At 41.0% G+C, this 27,874-nt stretch overlaps 1 protein-coding gene across 3 annotated transcripts in view; it reads left to right on the top strand.

The window, feature by feature from the left end:
* The first annotated feature begins 4,544 nt into the window (after positions 1–4,544).
* The window catches only part of sema6cb (semaphorin 6Cb), a 130,646-nt gene continuing 107,316 nt past the window's right edge, over positions 4,545–27,874 (top strand). For all 3 annotated transcript variants that reach the window (XR_013964393.1, XM_080768648.1, XM_080768649.1), the window contains exons 1-2: positions 4,545–4,725; positions 22,781–22,866. The gene's annotated coding sequence lies outside the window, so the exon portion shown is untranslated. The remainder of the gene's footprint in view (positions 4,726–22,780; positions 22,867–27,874) is intronic.

Below are 27,874 nucleotides of genomic sequence, written 5' to 3' on the forward strand. Positions count from 1 at the left end.
ATATAAATGGAGCCCATACTGTGACCAGCTTGCTTGGACTCTGTCTAAAGATTTTGCAGCATGTTTTCATTCACACATCAACAATATGTTAGTGTGGATGAGAACAGCCATGGGAGGGAAAGCTTCGTAGTGCTCATTGTGATAACAAGGCTCTGGTTTGTTTACAGACAAACAAACCCTTGGATGGCTGAGCATATGATACATGCAAAACATTGTGACACAATATTGCTGTGTACTACAGTACATGTTGAACAAGATGGGGAGGGTTATCAGTTCGAGGCCCAGAAGAAGAACTTAAGGCCTAATTGACGCTTTGTCGCTGATGGTATCTGCATGGCGAAAATAAATAGCAAACCAAGTTCACAACGTGTCGCATCCAAGACATTTTGTGAACGTTGTAAGTTATTCTCACAGTGCGACAGTTGTCTGAAGAAGAATAAATCAAGCTTAAGAGGGCAACATTTGTTTTTCTTCCTTCACTTTTTGTCCTAGAGTGGACTCTAGCTTAATTTATCTTAGTCAAAAGACCTGCTGTTTATTAAAATCCCAGAAACAATCACACACACACCCACACACACTGAGCTGTATATCAGCAGGGTATACTGAACTGGCTAATATACTTGTATGACTTCTGTGTTATAGTCAGTTTGTAGAAGTGACCTCTAACATCTAAAAGATGTTAGAGGTTATTGGCTAAAATCAGGCCAGACACATTGATTTAAAAAAATACATTAGGCTCAGGTAGGCTTACACAGGCATACTATTGAACCTATCTGTGGTGTGAGTAATAGACTGTCCAGAGTTGTGGTCATTTTCAAAATGCAAGTATCGTAATTATTTGATGTATCATGCTGTTTCACAAGGTATGAGCATTCACACAAAAACGTTATCCACACCCAATATTGAATTGCATCTACTGTATTTTTGCCCTCTCCTGGGTCAGTGTAACAGACACTGCATTCACTTATTTGTAATTACATAGGGTATCATAGGGAATACCAGCACTCACGCAAATGTCCTTCAGGCAAACTCCATTGGCACAGGCAGTGTACAGAACAATAATACAAGCACAGCACCTGCTGGTATTCTCTTTGACTTTAAAGGAACGTTTGTAGACCGTGGATCTGGTAGGAAACTAGGAAAAGGAGTTGTGCTCAGATTCTCTTATAATTCTAAATACCTAGGGTAAATTGTTACTGTTTATTGCGACTGTAGGTTGCAGTTTACTATGAAAACCTGCATCTCGTGTCCGTCACACTCACGCCTCGTGACACACTCCATAAATGGCCAATACAGAATTCATTCCATAATTGATCTGACCTCATCAAACCCTTATCTCCATATATGGAGCTGACCCGCTCCATATATGGCACGTGTCATGAAGAAGACTGGATCATCACCTAGATCTGCATATATGGAGCCGGCCAGCAACTCCCCCTGCTGTTATTCAAGTTCAAGACATCTCTCAGGTGACAAGAGATGCCTAGTCATTTCCCTGGATTCTAAAACAGTCTATATTATATGAATTCCGCCATTGTGCTCACATGTTTTCTCCTTACTTAGGTATGTGTTGACTTGCAGTGCAATTCTAACTCTAAGTGGGTTGCAGTTCTTAGGATGCTTGTCATTGTCACAATAACATTTTGTATTGCGTTGCTGTTGGGCAGAAACCTTGTCCAAACCAAAGGTCCAAAACCATTACTTTTCTGGAAATGGAAAAAATAAGATGTTTACCAATAAATGGGACTCTTTCCCAGGAGTTTTGCCCAGGTGAACAGGGTTTTAAGGTTAGGTTTAGGCATAATTTCTGTGAGGTTAAGTTTAAGGTTAGGGTTAGGCATAGTGTTTGTGAGGAAACACCTGGGAAAAAAAGATGAAATATAGAGGTAGGTACAAGGTTCTTTCCTGTCAGTAATGTGTTGATGAGCTTGCCATTTGAATAAAGTGAATTAGGGTGTTTTTTGTTTTGTTTTTTACAGTGTGTTTAAATACTGTTGGTTACTGTACATTTGTGAATGAAGCTACACAATATAGTGTTTAAGATCGCTATACATGGAAAATCAGATTGGCATCGTCACATTGGCCAAAATGGCAGTGGACGATTTATTTTTTTGTGTGTGTGTGGAAGGGGCTCCTCATTATATATTCAATTATTTTATTTTATTTGTGTCCAAATTTAAAGGAGATATCTCCTCCACCTAGCATATGAACAAGACTACCAACATGGTGCATCCGGCTTTGTCAAGCATCTATATGAACACAATTGTTCCATTTTCAAGGGTGATATTTGTCACTGCACGTATCGGGCTGGGGCGGCACCTGTGAGCAGGGAGTGTTGGGTGGGAGGAAGGCTCTCTACGTCTTCTCGGTGGGTGCTCCTCACTGGCAGTGGCAGGTCATTAGGATAAACTGCAGTGATAACACACACTTTTGTGGGGAGGAATTTGTATAACGACTAAGTTGAAGAGACAAAATACCGTACGTAAAATTCATTAAAAAAATAACAATAAACTGCTTTAATGTACATTATTCAAGACTTTAGAATATTTTAGAATACAACACTGCACTGCATACTGTTGATATCATACTGCAGCTATACATTTTGTGTACTCACAAAATTAAACTATCTTCCACTTATTCAAATGTTCTAGTTTGCAGCAGTAGTAGGCTACAGGAGCCCCAGGCTCTAAAGGTGCATGCAGAGTGTAAATATGCAACCGGTTCCTTGTTAAACCAGAGCAGGAAAAACAAGAGCGAAGCAAAAAGAGAGAAAAGGTCCTTCTATATCATCCCCGTGCCAAAAGCAGGAAACCCTTTTACTGGCAGAGGTTGACAGTACAGTATATACTGTATGCTGGTCCAAATAATTTACTCAAGTGCTTGTTTTTTCTCTTCCTCCCTGCAGAAGATCCTTACCACAATGGACAAGCTCACACAACAACAATCTTACTGCCAACTGAAATGACTTTGAATCTATTAGCATAATATACTCAAAGCTGACCAGAAATGCACAGCCATTTTGATGTGGCTCAGAGCAGTTGCTTGGCTAAAGTGGAATGTCATGATAAAGCGTGATCTGAAATGAGCAAAGAACCACATACAGTAAAAGTTCAGCTTATATCTCTCAACCAGTGGTCTGAAAATCAATCCGAAATCCACTGAAAATCTTTAGACTTTAATATTTTTTACTGTGTGGCTCCTTCAGAGAGGAGCTGCAGAATATGATCTGTCTAACTGTCTGTCTGTCTGTCTGCATATCGGTCTGTCTGTGTGTCCACAGCTAATCTCACAAACCGCTGGACCAGTGCCAAATTCTTGTGCACACAAGCAGGCCACAGAAGTACCTAATTTTAGTAACACTTTTTTTCATGCATTACTCATTGAGGACAGACATCATCATAGGCTGGTCTCATGAAGTCTAGTGAGGTTAACAAGACAACTCACCCCATCCCCGTTTTTCCTCCCGGAATTTTCCCCAGTGAGGGCCGGGTGGGAGAGGCTGGACGGCAGACGGCTGTGCGCTTATGAGAAACAACAAAAAAACTTCTGCAAAAACAGAAGCGCAACACGAGGATAAGGAAACATTCGGTCGAAAATTCACAACAGCAACAGCAACAACAACAACAACTACTATACTTTGGTGTTGAGACTTTGAATTTCTCTAAGTATACACTTTCACGAAGAAGTATAAATATAATTTATGAAAAGGCTACTACAGTTATATCCTTTCCAAGGAGTATCTTTTTATATTTTTACAAAAAAGAATACAAACAGCCTATAACATAACAAGTTATGAATCTTGAACCTAGTTTGAGATCCTCATTGGACTTCCATAATTTTCCCATGTGGATCTCAAAATACACATAGCCTACACAAAATTCACATTTTGAAATATGAAATACATGAAATATGAGGATACTCTACTATATTTTTGATGCATTACTGTTTAATGCATTGCAACTGCAATCAGACACTTTTAAAGAGAAAGCAAAATAGGCCTTACCTCCTTAAAGTTAAATTAAAAGACAATTTTCAAGTATACAAATGTTGTGCTTGTGTGACAAGTATAGCATAACATCTGCTATTATTACAATATAAAAGATAGATGTAAGCACAAATGTACTTAATTACATGTCATGTACTGTAAATGCCCTTTATTTAATTATTTTGCATTTTCCAAAACAAGTTTCACATTCACATGGAAAAATGTAGCTCCTCCCAACATGTGCAATGATGTATCCGTTTAAATACCCATTTCTACTTTCTGATTGGTAGGTTTTAGCTGTTATTATGGCTGGGTTGGTTCAGACTCCCTCGGTGTTGGGTGTTCAGGCATTCATCATCTGGAGAAAAGTAAGACTCGGTGGGCGTACTGCGTAGAGGGGCGCAGTACTTTAAAGCCACGTCCAATCAGAAGAGAGGGGGAGTTGCACCTCTGTGCGGTATTGGACAAGACTCCTGTCAAAATGCACCACGGGGGCGTGGCCTGAGCGCAGCTGCTAGTTGGCGCTGAAGTGTTGTGATTGCAGTGAGTCTCGTAGTAAGAGGCGCTCTTTTCACTGCCTTTGCACTCTGGGAATACTAACGCTTTTGGAGAAAAACAAATCCCTTCTTCAGCGCAACTTTCGTTCGACCGTTGTTACGCTTCCACGACAGTATCTGGACCTGCTGCGAGAACAAATCGAAAATTTGCCACCAGCCGCACTAGGAAAATGAAACGATAAGGTAAGAACAAAACAAGTACGGTAGTTTGTTACTTTGCCTCGTCGGTATGTGCGTGCGGCTGCTGCTGCTGCAGCATCTGTAGTCTCACTCCGCTCATTAGCCGATTCAGTCTGACTCTGATCGGATCCAAGTTTCCCCCTCAGCCGCTGTGGTCTTAGTCGCTGGGAAAGGGACACCTTTTTGCAAAAGCAACATTGAGAAGTTGTTTGTCTGAATGCCGCACGAACTCCATCTTTAACCTCGATGCAGGACATTATGGTCTCCACTGCAGTTTGTCAGAGGGACTTATTATCACCATTACATGCTAATAAATAAGCATTGGGCAGTAACTGCTATTGAAAGGTTAGGTAATGATAGCTAAAATTACCTTATTTACTTCCATCATTGCCTTTTCTTTATCATGTTGACGCAGACTCCAATTGCGTTGGCTTTGTCACTATTGTCGACCAGTTAGAACAATGGCAATTATTAATCGAAGAAGGCCAGGAATCAGATTCAGGATACATTTTCTTCTTGTTCAAGGATGTTTTCCAACTTGTCAGAAATTACCAAATTTCTAACGGCTTGCCCGAGACGTAAATATAATTTGAATTCAGATTGATTCTGTTCAATAAAATCATGGCAAATGTTCTGTTGGGAATTATAGGAATACATATGACTATACGTATTAGCAGCAGCCGATTTGCTCTCATACTTAAAACAAACAAAATATCCTATTAACGGATCTTTAATTGTTATTGGCTGAAACACTATAGGCTAGACGTTCTGCCTGTAACAAAATAGTATGCATTCATGTTGATGTGTGCTGTGAGGTTCATGGAGAAGCCCATCATATTTCCGATAACACAGATTAGATTATCCGTGGTTTGGTTGCAGGAGCTGGAACCCTGGAGCTTTATGAAGAGAAAAGCGCTCTCCTACTTAAATTGTACACAGTCTGCACTTGTCTTGAAACATGGGTGTCTGTTCACTGTTCAGTATCTCTATAGACTATAGTCGATAGAGGCATTATACATCACTAACCACCATGGTCATAGTGATTTTATGTAGACGTTTTCTTGGGTGATATACCCCATTCATTTGCATAACATGTGTAAATTATGCACCACAGTTGTAGCACTTTTTTTGCTGGAATACTGTTGTTCAAGACAGACACGGCTGGATTGCAGAGTTAAAAGTTTTGAGGGAATTTAAATTGTTTAAGAATGGCCCTGACATTTTTGTTTAAAATCGTCTACAGTCTTAGTTCATCTGTTCATAATGGATGACATGGAGGACTCAGTTCTTGTTGATGTTATAGGATAGCTTGTGGTTTTGTACTGTGATTTGACACTCTTCTGATTAAGAAAACGACTCTTAAAACATAGCTGCTTGATGTATGCTGAGATATTGAGGTCTATTTTAGACTTTGTATTATATATATATTTTAAGATATATTCTCAGGCAGCCCAGTGTGTAAATTGGCAAATATACTTTAATTGTCTGGTAAGACCACAGGGTCCTCTTCTTTAATAATTTGACTGACTGGTAAAATGGTCTATTTGTCCTGCAATTACACACCTGCTGCTATGTGTGCTGCTTACTGTATGTTTTACCGGCCCGCATGTACACACTGTACCAGATGGATTATGATGTGTACTAGTTATCTTTGATTTTTGACTATCCTTGCCATGTTTTTCTTTACTTTTGGATTTTCTTTATCCTTGCTCTCCCTGTCTGACCCCCACCCCTCTACTTTTTCTTTTCTCTTGTCTGAAAACAAAAATGGAGCTTGCACAAAAACGATTTTCACTTCTTTGCACCTGTAAACCTGTGATGTGACCATTTTGATTTTGAACACTGATAACAGAAAATAAAACGGATAATTTTTTTTTAACCTTGTTTTCTATACAGAAATGATCTATATTACCGTTTATTTATGCACTTGAACATCGAAGCCACCCACATTTATTTTAAACGATTAATGCATTAAAACACTAAACTCTTAGAAACATTTGACATGAACTTTGACATGAACTCGGACTCAACAGTCTTAATAAGTTAATGGATCATTTAAATAAATGGTAAATGGTGCATTTATATAGCCTACCTAGCGCCTTTTATCCAAGGCGCTTTACATAGATTGTGAATTACATTCAACCAGGACACTCATTCATACACAGATGGCAGAGGAAACCATGCAAGGCACCAACCTGCTCATCGGGAGCAATTAGGGGTTCAGCGTCTTGCACAAGGACAATTCGACACAAACTCTGGGGGAGTCCTGGATCGAACTGGGAACCTTCTGGTTCCCAACCCGGCCGCTCTACCCCTGAGCCACTGCCGCCCCTATTTAGAGATCTGCATCCTGTTGACATGAGCAAAGTACCAACAGAACTCATTTGCCCACCATATCTGGACATGGACATTGCTTGCTGTTCGAGTGACTCCCCTTTAAGCTCTGCAAGATTTGTTGCTTAGCACGGTTAATGGTGCATTTAACCCATCTGTAAATTAATTTCTGATTTCCAGCACTAGCGCTGGTTTACAATGAGGGGAGAGCTGGTGCAGGGACCCCACATGAACAAATGATTATGGCTCCATAGTGTTCCCCAGGGTAATGATGGTTGAAATTAATTCTTACCCAAGGACTGGGGGCTGTGGTCCTATTGGGGTGTTTGGTAGGATTTGTTCCGTTCCTGTCAGTCAAGTACAGTAAAGTACCCCCTATCCCAGAAAATAAACTGCTTAGCCTAGTATGCAAATGGTGTGTTTGTGCCTACATTTGCATGCAAGTGAAGAACAGTTTTGATTGACAAAAGCAGCAGAATTTTAGAAGAATACTTCTGATATTAAACTTAGTTCAGATGAAATGCCCAAGGCAACTGTATTGGTTGCATATGGGAACCCTGCAGTACCTGACGAAAATGGCAGCAGAAGGTGGTAAAGGATGGGGGATGAGGGCTCCAAGGCTAACCACTCCCTCTTTTTCTATGCCTTCGGTCTTGTGTCCAGTGAAGAGTGCAGGACCCCTGGAGAGTGAATTATTACCTGTCAGACCCAGAGGCTTCCTGCCATCCATAACCTGGGGATGACACCGCACAGGCCTGTTCAGGCTATCTACTGAGGCTGCTGGGCCATGGCCTTCAAGTCTAGCCTCCTTGGAAGGTGGCTGGCACGAAATCACATTAACATGTTGCATAAAGCATTACAAATGGACACGTTAAGGAAAGTGGGCTGCTCTGCCTAGTGCCTTCTGCAGTGCAGCCGGACAGGGTCTTTTATCATTCTCCTGCCTCCACCAGGCTAGGGAATAGGCTGCCGTTTACCAACACTTTGGTAAAGTTCTTCAGCTTTGCGCCTAGCTTTGTTCAAATTACAGTGGTCAGTTTTCTGCTTATTTGCCTATATGATACAGTTGACATTCAAAGATTTTCTTGTTAAATAATAACATGCTCACTACTGTTTCTTTTCTATTTGCAATTTCAGTCGGCTATAAATCAAGGTTGATATAGTGGCTGTTTTCAATACTGACAATACTGTCTTCCACATTTCCAATCATCAGCTATTAGATTTGAGACCTTGGCACTCTCATAATTACGTCTGATTCCAAAAACAGGCGTGCGGTAGCTTCCCCCCTGCGCCCCTTGTGTGGTTATCGCGGTATGGGAAATGGTAGTCAAGCTGATGAGTGTGTAAAACTTTGGATGAAAAAGCCTCAAGTTCAGTGAAAGGCTAGAGGGATGGGGAAAGAGAGGGAAAAAGATGTAGAGCGTTTGTGGATTTCTCTCTGGACAAGTGACAGGCCATGGTCCGTCCTTCCAGACTGGCTGTCTTCCTGTGGTTTTGTCGAGCTGTTTTTCAGAAACGTTAACCCCTTGTCAAACATCGACTTAGGCTCCTGTTGCCAACCCGCTACAGCCACATACAGAACAGCAAGAACACTGCAGGATTGTCTGGTTACGCTTCGTGAAGCACAGTGGAAGTATTCCAGCAATTAGAGGGAAAATATAACCTGTAAATTGCCATGTCAGCATATTACCTCAGCCTTTGGGTCAGGGAAGGTCTCATGTCCCATGAAGGAATCTTTTGTGTGTACTGTATAACATGTTTAGCTTTATCCTACAATGTTTGTATCTTAAGTATTCTTTATTTCATATGTGAGTCATGCACATATGAGTCATGTTGGTTTATGGCTTTCTTTGTAAATTGGGTATGCTTCAGTCATGCTTGTAGATTCTGTTGCTGTTTGTCTCTCTTGAAAAACATCTCTGCCACTGAATCGGGTGCACTTTCATCGAAGGAAACATTACCTATAGTCACTCACTGCAGAGTATTGGGGAGAAACACACTTTGATTTGTGGAACAAGGAGCTTGTGTGTGACAAAAAAGGGGGGGGGGGGTAAATTAAATGATGCTGACTTGAATACTTGCAATGATTCATGAATATTTCATGTGAAGAAGTATATTCAGTAGCTACTTAATGTGTGCATATCCATGGACTCCATGATCATCTTGTAAGAGTAAATTCAAAACCTATTCAGGTTCATCACCTACTATACCCCAAGAGTTCTAAATGTTCTTTAAAAAGCATGGAGCGCTGTAGCATAACATTAACTCCCGAAGGATATAAATAATGCAGATATCATCAAACGCTACTCCTGGTGAGTGAGCACATAAATACAATTTCCCCTCCAAATACTGTATATTCCACTTGCTCCTTCATTTAATAGGAGCAAATGCCTCAGGTAATGAAACAAGCGTTGTAAATTGCTGGTGGACATACAACTGATTATTGATTTTTGAACTCCTAGTGGGAGCAGTTAAGGTGCAGTGGTTTGTGCCCCAAATTATCTCTTAATCACTTCATAATGAGAGCAGGCCCCCTGCCTCAGTGATTAGTCGCTCATGCAGAAAATGGAGCAAGTCGTCCCCTTGACTTCACCAAACTCCGATGAACAGTTGTTCGTTGTTGTGTTTGTGTGAAGGTGTTGTAGTGAACAGTCAGTGCTAAACTAAAACTTATAACAACTGTCAGAGGTGAAAAGAAACTCCATAAATGCTGTAATGAGGCTTGATGGAAGTGTTCAGTTGCTGAACAGACAAAGCTGTCTTGTCCTGACTAACTGGGTCTACATCGGGAGATCAGGTCATGAGACGTTGGGTGACGTCTCACAAGTAGACTACAAGTTGCTCTAAACCGATTTGCACGGACTATAGCTGATGGTGCTGTTCTAGCTGTGTGAGAGGAAATAACAATTCTCACCATAATGATTAATGTTATGCCCCTTTCCACCAAAATTAGAGCAAAAAGTCTTTTTTATAATGAGGGAAACCCCACAAAACCCCACTGCCGGTAGACAAGTATCTACCCTTTTGTTTTTGTTACTAGTGTCACGTTCGACCCAGATCATTATGGTGCAAAAACTCACTACAGGAGTGATGTACAATGTCAAATAAAAGTCATCTTATAAATTACGACGTTCCTATCACCCTCTCCTCTCACACACACTCACACACTTGGTGGCCCGATTGACCGACAACACCTTTGGGGTTTAGGTACAGGTACTGCAGTAAGTAGACTATTAACACGACTTTTGTCTGGGAATTTTTCCGAATAAAAAGCAGATGGGCAGATTTCAGTGGCTGAGACAGATGTTGTTTACACTCCAGAGTCCGGACACCTGCAGTTTAATAATGTACAGTCCCACCAGAATGCACACTGCATGGGGGGGGGGTTCACGCGTTGAACGGCACTGCAGAGACTGGCGGGTCTACGGGTTCTCAACGCATCGCCGATGCGGAACGTTGAGAGCTTGTGGATCTCCTTTTTTTTTCCTGACTTGCGACCCGCTGTAAACTGTAATCACATTGCAACCTTATCCTTAGCACAATAAGATACAGGTGAGGTTATCCTCTGATAGGCCTGAAAGAAAGTGAATCAACACCACCCAAGCCTCAAAATTAATTGCATTTTTTTTGGCCAAATTAGAATTGGTCTTGTTGGCGGATTGAGAGCAAAATCCGCAAGAAAAGCAGTGCACTGAACATATTCCAGGAATTTATATGTGGGAGCATTCAAACTGTTGTTCTTGGAAAACGAGCCATAATTTGTGAGCGTGCATGACAGATCTGCAGAGCAGCAGAGAGTTTTGCAAAAGAAAGCCAGGTAAGAATTGTAGGCAGATTGAGAGTTAGAAATCTAATGTTTACTGACTTTCTTTTCTTAAATTCTTATTTTTGAAAATATGTTGGCACAGCAATTGTCTAACTTGTCACATTTGATGCTGTATGGCAATACTGGGTGAAGGAGGGGGAATAGAAGTAGTTCTTAGTTACTGTAGAACTTTATTGCATTTTTTCAAAATGAGAATTTTTATGGTCCCGAAATATGTAATGAAGCAGGAAATTAGACCCAAGATAAGTTTTTATTTGTTTTACTCTTCTGCCCAAAGCTCCTGCTTTCATACGGCAATGCCTCATCATATCCAATTCAAGTTCTTTTTTTTTTGGTAAAACTTTATTTTTATATTTCTTCACATGACATTACTCATGTACACGATGAAAACACACAAAACACAACCCCCCCCCCCTAGACCCCCCCAAAAAACACAGTCCGGATTACAGTTCACTGAAACGAAAAGTCCTCAACAAACTCCACAAAGGCACTCCAAGCCAGGACAACGTTTGTTTTGGGCTCTGTCCACTCTATACCTGACTGAGTTTAGGAGGTAGGAATGATAGAACTTATTTTAGTCATTGTTGAAAAGAAGGTGCCTTATCGGACTTCCAATTAAGGAGGATTAGTCTACGGGCTAATAGGGATGCAAATGCTTGCTTGTGGAGATGTGAGTGTACCAATTCAAGTTCTTAACACACTTAAAAGGCGGCAGGTATTCACATAACTTTCATTTAATCAAGTGTTCTGATTAAACCTGACAGTTTTTTGGAAATTGGCACACACCAGTTAAACGATACTGTCAATGAGGATTTTATTAGCGTACAAAACCTGTATCCAATTTCCAAACTTTCCAAAAATAGCAGTCATTGTTGTTGACCTTGTTTCTGGGAAGAAAAAAAGAAGAAAGGCCAACAATCACATTCCTATTCAAGTAGACCACACTGTACATTCAATGTTATATACTTTTACAAATGCAGTCTATAATATATACTGTATTTCTTTTTTATTTACTGAAAATTGGAATATCTACATTTGTCTCTTGTATATAAATGTGCATGAATTACATGATATTATTTGTGCTGTTTTTAGTGGTCACTATTGTGAAGGGACTATCAAATGTCTTGGACATGGTATAAGGGTACTCGACTCTTAGGACGATTATTTTCTTCGGATTCTCAGAACTCTAAGCTCCATTCCCTTAAATTGGGACTATTTTTAAACCAGTCTGAGGGGGCAGAGAGCTGGGGGGTTGTGGGGAGCGGAGTGGTGGCTTCAGTTAGTGTCATATAAATCCACACTGGGCACCAGTCCAGGGTGAGTAATATACACCCTCCTTCACTCTGCAGCCTCCGATTTCTTCCCATTCCATGGGTATGTGTCAGGTTAACTATGTGTTGACTCACTCGCATGGCAGGGCAAGAAATTACCTTCTGCCATCAGCTGCAGGCAAATGTTGACTGTGGCTGTTGCCTGGTATGGTTGTCTATTCTATTCACTTTGAATGTTAACAAACCATCATTTTGAGCTTCTACTCTACTGGTTTGTCCAACGCCTGTTCAGCTTTGTTTGGCGGGTATTTCAACTTTCTCCCCTGTTGCTGCTCCCCCATTAAATATTATGTTTAAATGAAATGCAGGCTTCAGGCTAAATATACATGCATATCATTTCTATGAAAATAGCCTACATTTTAACTTTGATATAGTTTTCTATAACATATCTCTCTCTCTCTCGTGCTGTGAATTCCAAGGATGTATTCTTTCATTGTTTATTGCTCCATTAACTAGACAAAGGCTGTGGCAAGGGTTGTTTTTAGCCAAACGGTGAGTTCTTTGATTCACTCAGACATGGAACACTTCTTTCTGCTGCTAGACACACAGACACAACATAACGCCTCCCACACAGCCACACATGACTATTCTCTGGTCCACTGTATCGTTCTCTGTTTCATTTGATCTCCCTTTTTATTGCTTTCCCACATTATATCTCTCTGCCTCAATACGACTCCCTGAGGGGTGATTGCTGGTGACTGACGGGCGGCATGAAGATTTCAGGGTAAACAAGACTCGGACTGCCAAACCAATGTTACTGTAATATCAAAGCTTACTGAGGATAGGTGACGGGGTGGAAGAAAGCCGTCCAACAAAGTCAAAGAGTTCTTTCTTTCACTCAAATTCTTTCACTGCCGCTATGTAGCCACTAGCGGTAGTTAGCTTGTGCCGGGCCGGGTGCGTAGCATTAGCACACAATCTCTATCTTTCTCCAGAATCGTTAAAGATTCATTCATACACCCCTTGGTGTAGTTATGTGCAATGATGTCTTCCCTTTGTATTTAGGGTTTTCTTCCTGGAGGCTGAAGCCTTGACAGTCAAACGTACTGATATAAAAAACTGATATAGTAACATTACAAATATATCCTTCCCTAAATCTCCCCCTTTATTTATTAACAGATGTGGGTGCGGCTGCAGTTCAGGTGGATCACCACCCATCACCACAAAGTACATTTCAGCATAACAGTTTCATATTGATATAAAGCGATCAAAGACGCCATATCAAGTCTTCGGCAGACAACGGGTTTAATTCCAAAGTCACAATATCAAGTCTTCGGCAGCCAATGTATTAAATATTTTATACTTGGGCTATTTGAAAATAGAAAATCTTTAAGCTCACAATCACAACATCCATTGCGACCTTGCTTACCTTGCTTAATTTATTTTGTGTGGAATTTGTTTTTGGGTGTAATTGAGTTCATAAAACCTCAAATAAATGAAAATGAATGTCATAAAACCTTTAACTAAATCTCCAGTGGCAAGTGTTATTGGTTGTCTGATGGAAGTGGATGTCTTAATATTAAACGACATTTCCCCCTGCATGATGGAAGTGGATGTCTTAATAAACGACATCTCCCCCTGCAATGATTTCCTAACACCTTCTGCATTTTTGTGTTTGACCCTTTGAGCTTCTCTGATGTGAAAATTGAATCTTTAATGGAGAAACTGACTTTGCTCTGCCGAACATAGTGCATGAGGTCAGGAATTGCTCTGCCGAACATAGTGCATGAGGTCAGGTATTGCATTGAGGAAGACCATTTGCCAGAAATATCTTTTTTTTAATTGGGTTATTTTAATTAACCAGCTAGCATAATGTCTATGTCCATTTGTCAGCTCTGGTTTCCAGGCTAGAGTGGACTGGATATGCCCTCTTTTGACTCCATTCGACTCTGGAGGTTTCTACTTCCTATAATAACTCCCATTCAGGAAAATGTATTTTTCCACCTCTTTCTCTGTAATTAGCATGATAATAGCCAATTGGGAGGGGGGGAAGTGTGGTTAGCATAGGCCTGATAATCAGATTCAACGTGTATAAGACCTGGTTATTATCATGCTCAATGCACCATCAGTTAAACTAACAATCTGAATTCCCGCATTAATCTCCAATATCATACCCCAGCTGTCAATTGAATAGGGAACACAATGGCAAATTATGGGCTATGTCTTGCTCCCCAGAGTTTGTGATATTGTATTGCGTTAACTGGATCTTTCCCCAGTGTAATTATGCTATGCTAATTCCACCTCCCTGCACTTCTCATGATAGAAACTGGGATTTTCAGTTTTTTCAATGTCATGGAGCTGAAATATGAGGAAATAAATGTGTTTATGATTGCTTTCTCTACCACTGTTGCCTATGAAATGAGCTCAACCTACATAAGGTGTCTCCGTTGAGCTGAAGTGGAGTGTAGCAGCCATAGTTTCAGAGAAGGGGTTGACTGTGGGTCAGACCACCTTCAACTCTTCAGCTGAATTGATTGTGTTGGCAGTTGACAGGGTTGGCCTGCGCTCCTCCCACTGACACGAGGACTTTGTTAACGTGGGACACACATGCACAGGCTGCACAGACAAATCCCTGTCATGCTCTCCGAGGAGAACCCCTGCTGAGGTTAGAGGTCATGAGTTAAGGGGGGCCCCTGCCATGACCTGAATACTGATTGATTTGTGGGTGTTGAGGGACATGGGTGGAGGGGATGGGGGGGCAGAGTAAGGGAACGTGGTCCAAAGGAAAAGGGTAGAAGACTGAGAGTCACTGCATGCCTGACTCCTCTGCTTGACTCTGTACCTCTGTGAGGATGTGTTTTCATTTTCACTGAAATAAGACACTGGCCCACATGTTTTCTTTTAATAGACAGCTGACTGGAGGAGGGGCAGCAGTGTTGCCTGTGAGCCAGATGAGGATTGGCTAGTTGGCATTTGTGAACAGAATCAGATAGTGACCACACTCCCTGCTTTGTTCCCTGGATTGCAGCCTTGCTATCGCACACACGCGCACACATACACACACGTCCTGTGTCCAAATCACCAGGTCTTATTTCACTTGGTTGGTTTGCAAAAAGTTTGGAGGGTTTTATTTGACTGTAAAGATGCGATTAGCTCTTCCTCCTGCAGGCTAAAACATTTGTTTCACTTTCAGCCAATGATTAGTTCTGAAAAGGCATGTTTTCATGAAAGTGCCATAGGGTTTGGCTTTTTTAAACTGGTGATATTTCTTGATATTTGAGTAGCCGTTTCGGTGTCACACATTTCGATTAATTTCCAGAGGAAATAATACATTATTTGGAAACTAGGATTATCCATTAAATGGCAGCACAAACTGCCATTTTAATGTCTCCCATCTGGTGAACAGTGTTTTAACCTGCTGGCTGCTGGGTAGTGGGTATGGCCTACTGGTTTGGAGTAGTTTGAGACTTGGAATAAAACTAGAGCTGGTTAATTTACCAAGGGCTAATCGGCTCATTTTGAGATAGAATGTTTTACAAACTAAAAGATGGCTTTGATAGTGGGGGGACATAGATGCTCACGTGGGGATGGACCTCCTCATGCGGGGCCGTAAGTCATTCATCGTTATGCATTAACTAGTTTATTAAAAAACAGTGTTGGGTGTAACGGTGCTATTAATAACGGCGTTGCCGTTGTGTAACAGACTACTTTTATTGGTAACGGAATAACCTATCTAGTTAGTTTAGCAATTTAGTAGTTAGTTACTTAGTTACGTTTCCAAAAAAGTTATCCCGTTACTATGTGTCCCTGTTCATTTTGTTGGCAAGATTTTAAAATAATAAACCCGCGCTGCGTAGTCTTGCTCCTTCCTTCTGTGTGATTTATCCTCCCAAGCCCCAAGCGCAGCGTATATTATACTATACATCCTGCGTCTACTACATCCTGTAAGTTCACTTAAGAAATAAAAGTATTGTTACAAGTAGCTTTTATATTGAAGAGGAAGTCTGTTTCGGTTGTAGCCGCAGCTGCAATGACAGTCAGAATAATAATAACATGCTTTCAGCCAAAGTTCATAAAAACTTAAACAATGTAGACTAAACACTTTGGAAATACGTTAAACATGGTATATCCTCCGTGGCGGTGTCATTAGGTGAGTACTAGTTAATGTATTGTTTAAGTATAAGCATAGTATCATTGCCCCCCCAAAATAACATGAAGAGGTTACAGGATTCTCATTCTGTTACTGTCACTGCCTGCAAGGATGGCCGCCGTGCCATTACTTATAAACTTTCTACTTCATACGTGGGTCGTGGGTCCACGGTGGTGGTGTTCATGCATGCCGGAGGGCATCATGTGCGCTGCTGGCTGGTTGGAGCGCAGCGCAACGGCCTCATTAGTATGGCATATTGTCTGTACTCTGTGCACTCTCTTTCTGTCCAGTTCTACGTGTATAGGCTGGCGATTGTGGCAAATTATATTCGTTAATAAAGAGAGCTGTAAAGGGGATATTGTCTATGGTCAGTATGGTGTGTATCATTCTTGTTTTTAACCATAGAGTTAATTAGGGCCGTGATAATGCGGTGCAATGACTGTAGGCAGTAGCCTAATACATACAACTTGCGTAAGCATTAAATGGGTTTTAATTGTCTGGTAACGTAAAAATAATCTAACAAATTACTTTTCTCAGAAAGTAATTTGTAATTTAACGGGATTAGTTTCATGGGCAGTAATCCAGTAACGACGTTACTTACAAAAGTAACGATGCCCAACACTGTTAAAAACGGCCTATGCAAAAGTAACTGACTATAGGTTACTGTAAAAGGACGTCATGCATGACAATCACAAACCAGGTGCTGCGGTGATGATGATTCAGAGCTGTTGTTGTGAGTTGTTGTTGTTCTTTGGTACTATTACTTGAGCTGTTGTCGTGAGTCGTTGTTGTCGTTCTTTGGTACTGCTTGAGTTGTCGTAGCCCCCCCCATATCATAGGGCAACTTACTCGACATGCATAGTGTGTGTAATAGGTAGAGTTGATGTTCAGTGATCCATTTATTTATTTAGGTATTTTTAGTGTGTGTGTGTGTGTGTGTGTGTTCGTGAAAAGGAACATCAAGGTTTATTGTTATTGATGCAGGGTTGATTCCCTCTCTAGAACACTATCCCTCCATCTGTTCCCTTCACACAATCAGTGCCGGGATTTCTTCCAAATAGAAGCTCGGGGTGCCGGGCAGATATGGCACAGGGGGCTTCCGTTCCGTACAAAAACCGGGAGGCATAATGTTGCTTGCTTACCTTACTATGATTACGATAGAGTCTCTCTAGAAGCGTTAATATTCTGGGCGAGAGGCATGTCAGAAATGAAGACGGAAGTATAGCCATCTGGTCAAAACCACGAAGAGCTCCCTAGATTATGCGTGGCGAGCCTTTCTTTCTGATCGCTAAACAGGGAAGTGAAAGGGACCGCACATGCGCAAAAAGCAAGGAGGACATTGCAGAAGGATAGGCCAACCCCCCCCCAAAAAGGCGTTTCCACACGTTGTACGGTCTGAATGTGTTAATGACATGTGGTGCTGGTTGTTATTTGCTCGTGGCGTGGTTAATAAAACCTCTGAGGTCTCTGTGGAGGGAATGTGGCATCATCTCATATTCCACTGTCTGGTATCCATTTACTGAATCGATGGAAAAGGCAGCCTCCAGGTGTGAGGTTCAAATCAATTAATCAACATTCAATTAGATCAACTACAGGGGCTACCCATATATCTAGCAATCATTTACAATGTTCCAGAGGTCAAAGATTGACATGCTTACATCCAGTACATACTCGGTAGGGGTTTTCAAGTTGTGGTTTTCAAGTGTTTCACAGTGAAGTATGATGTTTACATTTCCTCAGCAGTCGAGCTGTAGGCCAGGCACTTGCCTCCTCCTTGCTCATTTTTGTTACTCGACAAGGGCAGATAGCCTAAAGCTGGCACTGATAGCTCCAGACCCTTCTCTGAAATTGTCCATATCATTAGCTGTGTGTTTAAAATATGTTCTGTGAGTTGTTTGTCTCTGTTAAATGGAATCCTCTTGGATTGCATAGTTTGAGAATGAGACGTGTCTCCCCATTTGCCTTGTGTTGCAGGGAAAGATCAGTTACCACATGATGTTCTGTTATGTTCAAAGACTTGCACAATCTGACCAGTACTTCAACTTTACCCCATTCCCTGCATTACTGAACCAGTGATTCCAACAGACTGAGACTTGATCTATGGCGTTAAAACCCTTTCTACCTCAGTCACTATTGTCGTACACAACACACACTCACTGAACTCATTTAGGGGAAATTTGTAGTCTGCAATCTTGTTCTGCTTTAAAGTGAGATAATGACAAACGTCTGCTGCAGCATGTACTGCACAATCTATGTAAAGCGCCTTGGATAAAGGCGCTATATAAATGCACCATTTACCATTTTACTGGAATTTGTTTTCTGCTGCCCATGCTGCTTTATTTATGTGCCTTGATATTTTTGGTTGTTTCTCTGAAACTGCCACAATTTAAAAGCTGATCTATTGGAGGAAGTCTCACAGATGGCAAACACAAGCACCCATCGATCAATATTTCACTGTACTCCTGAAATAAGAAATTAATTGTGCTTTGGCTGGGAGCCCATACGTATCCCTTGCTCTATTGATGTACAACAGAGCAAGTTTAACATTCTCCTTGCCCCCACAAAAACGCTATCAACTTTGGAACAGGGAGCAGAAAACAAGGTACACAGTGCCTTAAGCCTAATGTGGTGAAGCAGAAAAGTGTAGTGCAAGTTTCGTTGGCAGAATACAGCGTTTTGGTCAGTTAAAGGTACGCCATTTACAGTATTTCAAGAAACATAATACACAGTTTTTCCACAGATGGGTAAATTGGGCTTTAGTCGAACCTTATCAAAATGTGTCCTGCAGCTGGTCACTAGTATGCCACTCCAGACACTGCAGCCTGTCCTCACTGCTAAAGCCATTCCAGACACTGCAGCCTGTCCTCACTGCTAAAGCCATTTGCTGTGTTCCAAGTAGGACGTCCAAAACCCTTGCGTATGAAGAAAAGTAATTTGTTGCCAAAAATATATAGGAAATCCTCAGTGATTACTGTAAGTTACAAGTGCTCAGCCATAAAAAAGCATCTTCATAAGAGACTGTGAAATTGAAGCTTTGGTGAATTGTGTTTAGTTCTCACTCCCAGTGGAAACTACAAACAATGGGGAAAATGAATTGGTGGTAATGGGAATGAGTTTGTGAAATATTAGTGACCGAACGATAATGGGTTGATAGTAGTGATCACATTTTGTAAGTGCAGGGAGCTCCTATTTAACAGCATTTCTTATAAATTGAACTGAATTTCTTTTAAATAATGAACCAAATACTATACCCTCAAATGTTTTGTTCTGGCCTGGGCCGTGGCTCAGCGGTCCAGGCACCTTGGCTGGTAATCCAGTCTGGAAGTGTGCCGCAGGTTCGACTCCCGATCCCGGCGGCCCTTACGGCATGTAACCCCCCCTGTGTGTGTGTGTGAGTGCACATATGCCTTGCATAGAGATTTATGCCTTGTTGCATAGAGAGGAAAAATCGGCCAATATCAGCCAAAATATCGATCCCTTGTGCTAGCTAGCCCTTAAACCAGGGGTGGGCAATTATTTTTCCCATGGGGCCAAATGAGAAACAGAAAATATTTTGGAGGGCCGGGCCAAAAGGCTGAACTTAATTATGCATAATATCAATTTTATTTCTATATAAATAGCAGTAAATGGCATTGTTTTGCAAAGCAATGGTAAACTAAATGTGAAATATTTGACTGAAATTATAGGCAGAGTGACTATTTTACATCATGATGATGTACAATAAGAGCACCCCTCACTTCACATGGGTGTGATTTTTTTACTTTCTACTTGCAGGCTTGAGACGTTTCCTTTCCCAGTTGAAAACTATGTTTTTGTTTAAGTTACAAGTCCTGTAAATACTAGCATTTTCTTTTAACAATGAGAACATTAGAGGTAGCTCTCTTAATAGTTCCATTCGAAGGACACTGGAGGTGCCACTTTCACAACCCATGGTGCGCTGCTTACTATCGAGAGATGAGTGTTAAGTCACAACCATTAAACAACGACGTTCTGAAAACAATGATAAGCCAACCAGTAATGGTATTGTTGAGACTTGGCAGCCTGGCAGGCGCTGTATGTTGATGTGTGCACGTTTGTTCTGCCAGATTTACTTTGTGGTTCAACGGTACGTCGATCGACTCGTGTGCCGAAAACAGACGATCCACAAGCTCACGGCGCATCGCCCAAGCTTTTTGAACTTCAGAAGCATGCCACATTCTGGGCGCAACAACGCCATACGGCAGTATCTTAAAAATCTTAACTTTATTGGCGAGGCGGGTTAAATAAAGCAATGAAGCATAATGGGATTTAACTTGTCCTCCTGCAAGGAAGTTTGGTAATCAAAGCATGCGCCTGCGCCTACCTTGTTGTGGAGCTGCATGCTTCATGGCTATTTGCATTCACCGACGTAGTCAACAATAAATCCAAAAAGCCGACATTTTCTTATATGAGGGGGGTGAAGGAAGAATATATCAGACATATTAAAATGTTCCGGGTTTTCTTCCTAATAAAAATGGCTAAATCAACAGGAAGTTGAGGAGCATATTTTGAATGATCAATTTCTAATCACTGGGTTACATCATGGCAAGGTTACTACACAACCCAAACCTCTACAAAAGTGGTCTTCCCCTTAAGCATCCAGACAGTTGTGCCAGTGGCAGCCTTCTTGATATCAACATTCAAGTCTGTTGGGATCCTGGGCCCAAGTCATAAAACTTGAATAGCACTGGAGTGTCATTTGATAGCCTGAACCTGACACAATATGCTTCCTTCAGATGATTTTTTTTCCAGGGCAAAAGTTCAATTTAAAATGAAACGGCATTGGCAGCACAGTAGAGAAAATTATGACAGTCAACTCATCGTTCTTTTCAAAATTGGACTATACCAACCTACTCTGGAACGAAGTCAGGAACACATGCCCTATCCAGTTATATTATATATACCTGACTGTTATACGCATTGTCAGAGTACCCGACCCCTTGTATCTGTGTCTGTCTGTCTGTCTGTCTGTCACCATCACCAGGTTTTCCACATGGAGGAAAGCCTGGTTTTCATTCAGATTATGCCATAATCATGGATTATGATTATGATGGATGGATGGATTAAAGCAAAAAAGTTTTAAATGTCACTTTATATGCGCAATTAATCTAGAATATATGAAAGTTTCACATTTTTTATTATATTATGGAAAAAAAGAACTTTTCTACGATATTAATTTTTTCTTAGAAGGATCTGTACAGAAGTTGAAGACCATGCAGAAAAGTGTGCAATGCCTGCTGTGCCTCTGTGGCTACTTCTGATGCCGGCTTAAAGGTGGCACACCTCTCCCATGTACCATCCTGTACCTTTTTTTGTACATAATTGCGAGGTGGAATATTGGCACAACATTCCCACCTTGAACAGCCTGTGACTGAGTAAAAGGGGCTTTACAGTAGTTTGAGCAGCTTCATTTTACTCTCAATTGCTAATTGCCATTCCTTTAACACACGCGTTATAGCATAATTGACAAGATACCGTGACTGCCGGGATTGTTTAATTACCTTTGGAGCATAGGCCGAACTATTTGCGTCTTTGATCCATGAAAATCTGCTTGAGAACAGTCGCATGAATTGTTATTGAGCAGACAATGAAGCCACTTCCTCGATCCGGGTCACAAAGAGCAAAGCATGAGCTAAGATTGTCCCTACCACCTCGTTCACTTTGCATTGGACCAGTGTTGTTTTTGGCAGCAAATTTCTATTTTAGTTTTAGTCATAGTCTTTGGAATAAAACTTAATTTAGTTTTAGTAATGTTTTTGTCACCCGGAATGTTTTAGTGTTAGTCTAGTTTTAGTCGACTAAATCTACAGTTGATTTTAGTCGACTAAAATGTATTTTGTTGGGCCTTGACGCCGTCGTAATGACTGCAATGTTGGTGAGTTTAACATTGTTTAATGCAATCAGACAGGACTTTAATGTTTGGATGAATGGGCTGTCAAGGCCAGAAAGTAGTTTTTTGCCACTCAGTGGGCGTTCCCGCATAACTTCCAGGTATGATGATGTCATGTGCATACCCTCTATTATGCGTGGAAAGACAATGGAATAAATGTCGTGGAACACGGATTATGTGTTCAAAGTGTTAACAAAAGAGCATTAGTGAAAGTAAACACAACATATCCAGCAATTATTGTCTGACATCAGTGTTGTTGAGTGGAGTCTTGAGGTGGAAATGATAAGCATTAGTGATTCTCAGATGTTGGCCCCATTCCTTTGAAATGTACTGCATGTGAGATATTTACCAGATGGCAAGACTGCTGCCTAATTTTACAAATTGATGCTTGATAACGGCTTATCTTGACATCTTGATGTGTTAATTACTCGTGGAGGCTTAGATTGGATTGAAAGTAAGAAATTATGTTTTCACCTCTTCTGTACCATATATGGTGAATGACAGACGTCTTTTGTCTAGGATATTTTCATAGACATAATTCCAATCATGTGATTCTTTTCCACCTACAGATACATTGGGATGTCTTCACTTAGACGACCTTAACCAGATAGTGCCAATCTTCTATATTCACCTGTGGGTTGTTTTGAATGCCAAGGTAAGAATACTAAAAATTACAATATTGCTTGCTTGGTTGTTGGAAATGGATTTGAATACGCTTTTCATCATTCTTAATGTTATTTTTTAGCTAATGAAGCGACCTTTAAAATGACACAGCAGCAATTCATAATAAGTGGATTATTGGTCGATGGTATTAATTTGATTTAAAAAAAAGTAACTCAATTTGTCCATTTCTTTACGGAATATGTTTAACATAAAGAAAATGACTTGTTGTATCATATCCCCTGCCATAAGCAGAGCCCAGTGGGTGCTGTGGATGCCAGTCGCCCATGACCAACAATCTCTAGACTGTCCTCTGAACATTCGTTCAGAAGACTAATGGTCTTTACACACCGGGAGCGTGACGAATAAACAATCCAAAGATGCATTGCGAATATGACACAGTAATAAATCCACTTAAAATTGGTCAGGCCAACCAGAAACATGAAAGTAAACATTTACAGTCCTGTGGTGATACCTTGATATTTGGAGAAAATGTGTCTGTTTCAACTTTAGCCCAAAGAAGAAACGCACCATGTCTAATAATCCCTGCATGTGTAAAACGGTTAAAGGACCACTTCATCCATTTTCAACTTTATCTTTATATACCGCTCTCGTTTCGATAAAATCGTTCGATGATCCCTCGCGTTCATATTTTGAACGAGAGGCAGGTCAGAAGTCAGAAATGAAGAACTTAGTATATCCATCTGATCAAAATGACCATGACGTGTGTACACGTCCTAGCGCATCTTCACTTAATTTCGTATGAGTCCTAATCTAGGGCGCTCTCCGTGGTTTTGATCTGATGGATATACTAAGCTCTTCATTTCTGACTTCTCACCTGCCTCTCGTTCAAAATATGAACGCGATGGATTATTTAGCGATTATTATGGAAATGAGAGCAAGGTAAGGGGGGGGGGGGGGGCTTTACAGATTAAAAGCGCTAATAACTTTTAAGACTTACATGGGTTTCCTCGGACAGAGTGCGTTCGGATGACGTAACCGGAAACTGATGAGTCACACTGACTTGCTAAGGCTTCTGGGAAACTGAGGCGCAATGTTAGTCTATGGCTCGTAATGGCTGTGTCTGTGCACTGCAGTTCCTCGTTGCTCTTGTTGTTGGGTCATAGTAAAACATGGTAAAAAAACTATCTTCTCCCCGGGCCTTTGGCCTGGTGGAGACAAAAAGGAGGGATAAGGAATAAAGGCATAAGGCGGTGCGCAATATAGGGTCCTTAATCTGAGTGTGCCTTCAAGATAACCTCTCAACTCTTCATGGAACCTGAGTTTTTTATAATGTAGTTGGTTCACCGTGTTATTAATTATTGTAATTATGTTAATTATGTCAGTATTGCAATATTTGTTTGGCTGAGTTGTCAAGAATGGAATCGTCTGCAGCCTCAGAGACGTGGTGTTTCAGTGGAAAGCAACAGTATCTGGCCTGGCATTCCCTAGTGAGCATGAGTATGGACAGCAGAGGACAGGGCCATGGTACGTCGATGACAGCCCACCTCATGGGACAGATGGAAACAGATGGCTGGCCAGATGCAGGTCTGCTATGACCTTGGAAGTTATCTGAGGGAAAAAAAAGCAGAAATGTCTCAAACATGAAGATATGTATTCGAATATATAATATATGTTTTGCTCCTTTTTTTGTCATACTTCATGGTATGTGTTGGCTAACTTGTGTGATTGTGAAACCTTAGCATATCAACATGGCTCGCATCAATACGCTGATCCTGTTGAAGTAGTACAGTAGATGGGCTCTTGGGACCCTGACGCAACATGCAGTATTTAGATGCGATTGTGTGAGAGACTTAAGTTGGGAGCAACTGACATCATCAGCCTGACACTGCTGGCCTCGGGGGATCCAGACAGAGAGGCATGTTTCGCATGTGTAGGGAGGTAGAGTGTGAATGTGTGGCAAGGGGCCGGCGGGGGGTCGGAGGTGGCAGGCATGTAATTGGGGTGATGAGATCTCCAGAGCAGAGGGGGGAGCTTTATTAAGACCACTGAAGTCGGCTGTGCATGGATGATTATCTACGCTACGGTCTAGTCTACAGTCTAGTCTACACATCTGCACACAGACGCACATCCGTCTATTCCATTTCCTCAAAAGACTGCAGCAACAAAAGGATGGAGTTCGCAACCTTCTTTCAATTGCAGATAAGACAAAGGAACCAATTACTTGAAAATGATTGATGGGGTAGCAGCAGTCCACAGTTAAACATTTTACTAACGTGCTGTAACTTGAGGGTATTGTAATTGGGATGTGCCCAGAATGTAGTCAACAAACTACAATTGATATAGTCAATAATATCATCCAATATCAATACTAGTAAAGCTGTACTCAACAACTGATTTCACTGACATTTAAAACATTTTCACTGTATTTCAGTGTTGACTAGCAGGAGCTAATGTAGTGATTTAACTGATTTTGTTGACCCCCATGGCTTTTCAGCTAGCACTATAGGCCAAAGTTTCCACATGCACACAAAATATCAATCTAATGAAGGGATTGACACAACTCCATCCAACACTTTGGTCCCAGGTGACATATCAAACTACTGGCTAGATTGCCAATGCCTTGCAATTTGCAGTGCAACCTCAGGCTTCCATAGGTCACGTGGAGCATATAAGCAGCTTAACCTCTTATTGCTTTATAGTTTGTACTCAAATGTGCTCTATAAATTACGTTTTATTTTTTACAGTACAATTACAAACATGTTTTCTGAACATACGATTACAAATGTTGGTACAGTTAAGTATATAAGATCAGGTCACAAAAATTACCATTACCATGTAATTACCATTGCATGGTACCATACAAAAGATTGGTTCAACCAAATTATATGTTGGTGGCACTGACTGAAAGAATCTTAAACGTAATGCTGAGTGATGGCACATTTCTGATTATACTCAATGTACTTTCATAGCAGCTTGTAAATTGACTTGTTAGCAATACAATTTACCTGTTAGCAATATAACAGAACATTTTGCTGAAGCCACAGTGGGACATGGTCATGGGAGAAATTAATTCCCCCCTTTGTTCTTTGCTGCAATTTGGCTTCTGAAGAAGCAGGCTGGAGGCCTCTGTGTTCTCCACCTCGCTGGTACCTTGTTAATCTCCCCAGCTCTGGCTGGAGGGTGGAAATGTTTGCGACTTTGTGTACATACATGACCCCTTGAGAGACAACCCCATTCCTCTTCGAGACCCTTTCCGGCATCCCCCTCCACAATCCTGGAAGGATTGGATAATCCTGTTCTCTGGTCAGGGTGGGGAGATTGGAGGCTTTTTCAAAGCCCTTCTGGCCAAACTTCAAAGTCACAGGGATATAGGGGTTTGAGATGATGGGGGAGAAAATTAGGTCTGCTTTGCATGAAAACTCTGCTCCGGGAGTGTTACCTTTCCCCCATGTCACACTGGCAAATGTACATCTTTAAGGGTACCACTTTGTGGCTCTAAAACACTGTTTCCCAAACAGTGAGTCGGGACCATAGGCGGCCTTTCCTATGTTCTATCCGTTTCAATTGAAACGAGCCTCCACCCGCTAGGGGGCCTCGGCTCCAACTGACCATCAGTCAGTAGCCGGCAACAAGTGCTCCCTCAGGGCTCCAGACTAACTTTTTTCACCAACGTCCCGGGAACTGTCCCAAAATACACTTTTAACCTTAACTTTTAAACTTTTATAGTCCCGGGGGGAAAAAGTACAAAATATATAATACAAAAATAGCACCTCTCAGATTGTGAAATTAATAACTGTATTCCTATTGTAATACATGCACTACATAATTTGTTTTGTTTCATGCACTGATTTAGTCATGCTCCCAGATGAAAAATAGGGCTGGGAAAATATAAAAATATTTTGTTAATCGAATTAATTATAGGCGTTAATTAATTAATACAATTTTAATCACATATCAATATTCCACCTGAGAACAGTGATATTTATTTTCAAATGGATTTTGGTATACCAGTGAATCAATGAATAGTAACTACATAAGCTTATAAAAGGTTAGTGGTAGGCTACTTAACAGATAAACAACTTGTTTAAAACATCTTGTTTAAAACATCTTGTTTAAAACAAGTGCAGCACTGCAGGTAGTCTATATGAATACTCAAATGTGCTTTACATGGGTGGCATGAGAAAACAAACAAAAAAAAACGTTATTAGGGGGAACACTAGACGAAGGAATAAATAAAAACGGTGGAATGAGAGCGTTTTGGGGAGCAGAACAACCTGACCATTAGAAAACATCTGTTGCTTCAGAGGATACCAACAATACCAACATATTATTTAATGTGCCATAACCGTTTTATCTGTGCAGGTGTGTGGGTTGGAACGACGTGGGTCCAAGTCCAACTGACATTAGCCACATTTGGAACCTCTCACGCTGTTATAATGTAGCTCTGTATCGGAGGGAGAGCTACCATGGGGCACGAGACTGCCGTTGATTTCCACGCTGGCTGCATGTGTCGCATCGTGTGGTGATATGCTAAATGAATCACTGCAGCGCTAAGCCTCCAGTGACTTAAAGCAACTAGCAAGCCTAGCATGGAAGCTAACGTTAAAAGTTGTTATGCCCCATGTCCATATGGAACATTTGAGGGATGCACCGAAAGGGAAATTCTTGGCTGAAACCGAATACCAAATATAGGAAACAGTTGGCCGAAAACCGAATAGCCGAATATGATTAATATTCTATATCTTTTTTTCCTACCAATGCTGTCATGCAAAATACATGATTATGGCAAAACCTAATTCGCCAAAAAACCTCGCTAACTGAGAGGATGACCATTGTGAAAGACGAAAATATTGTGCAGTCTCCTCTGATCCCGACCTAAGTCTTAAATTCATTTACATCATTTTTTTCTTTGCTTTATCTGTCCTCATTTAGTATTCCATTTTCTATGTATTATGCATGAGCTTGATGTTCCAGAACAAAGGGCAATGCAAGAGAATGCATACCAAACACCCCGTGACCAAAACAACAAGGCACTTCCT

This window comes from Protomyctophum bolini, assembly GCF_963924005.1.
Source record: "Protomyctophum bolini genome assembly, chromosome: 7".
Lineage (NCBI taxonomy): Eukaryota > Metazoa > Chordata > Actinopteri > Myctophiformes > Myctophidae > Protomyctophum > Protomyctophum bolini.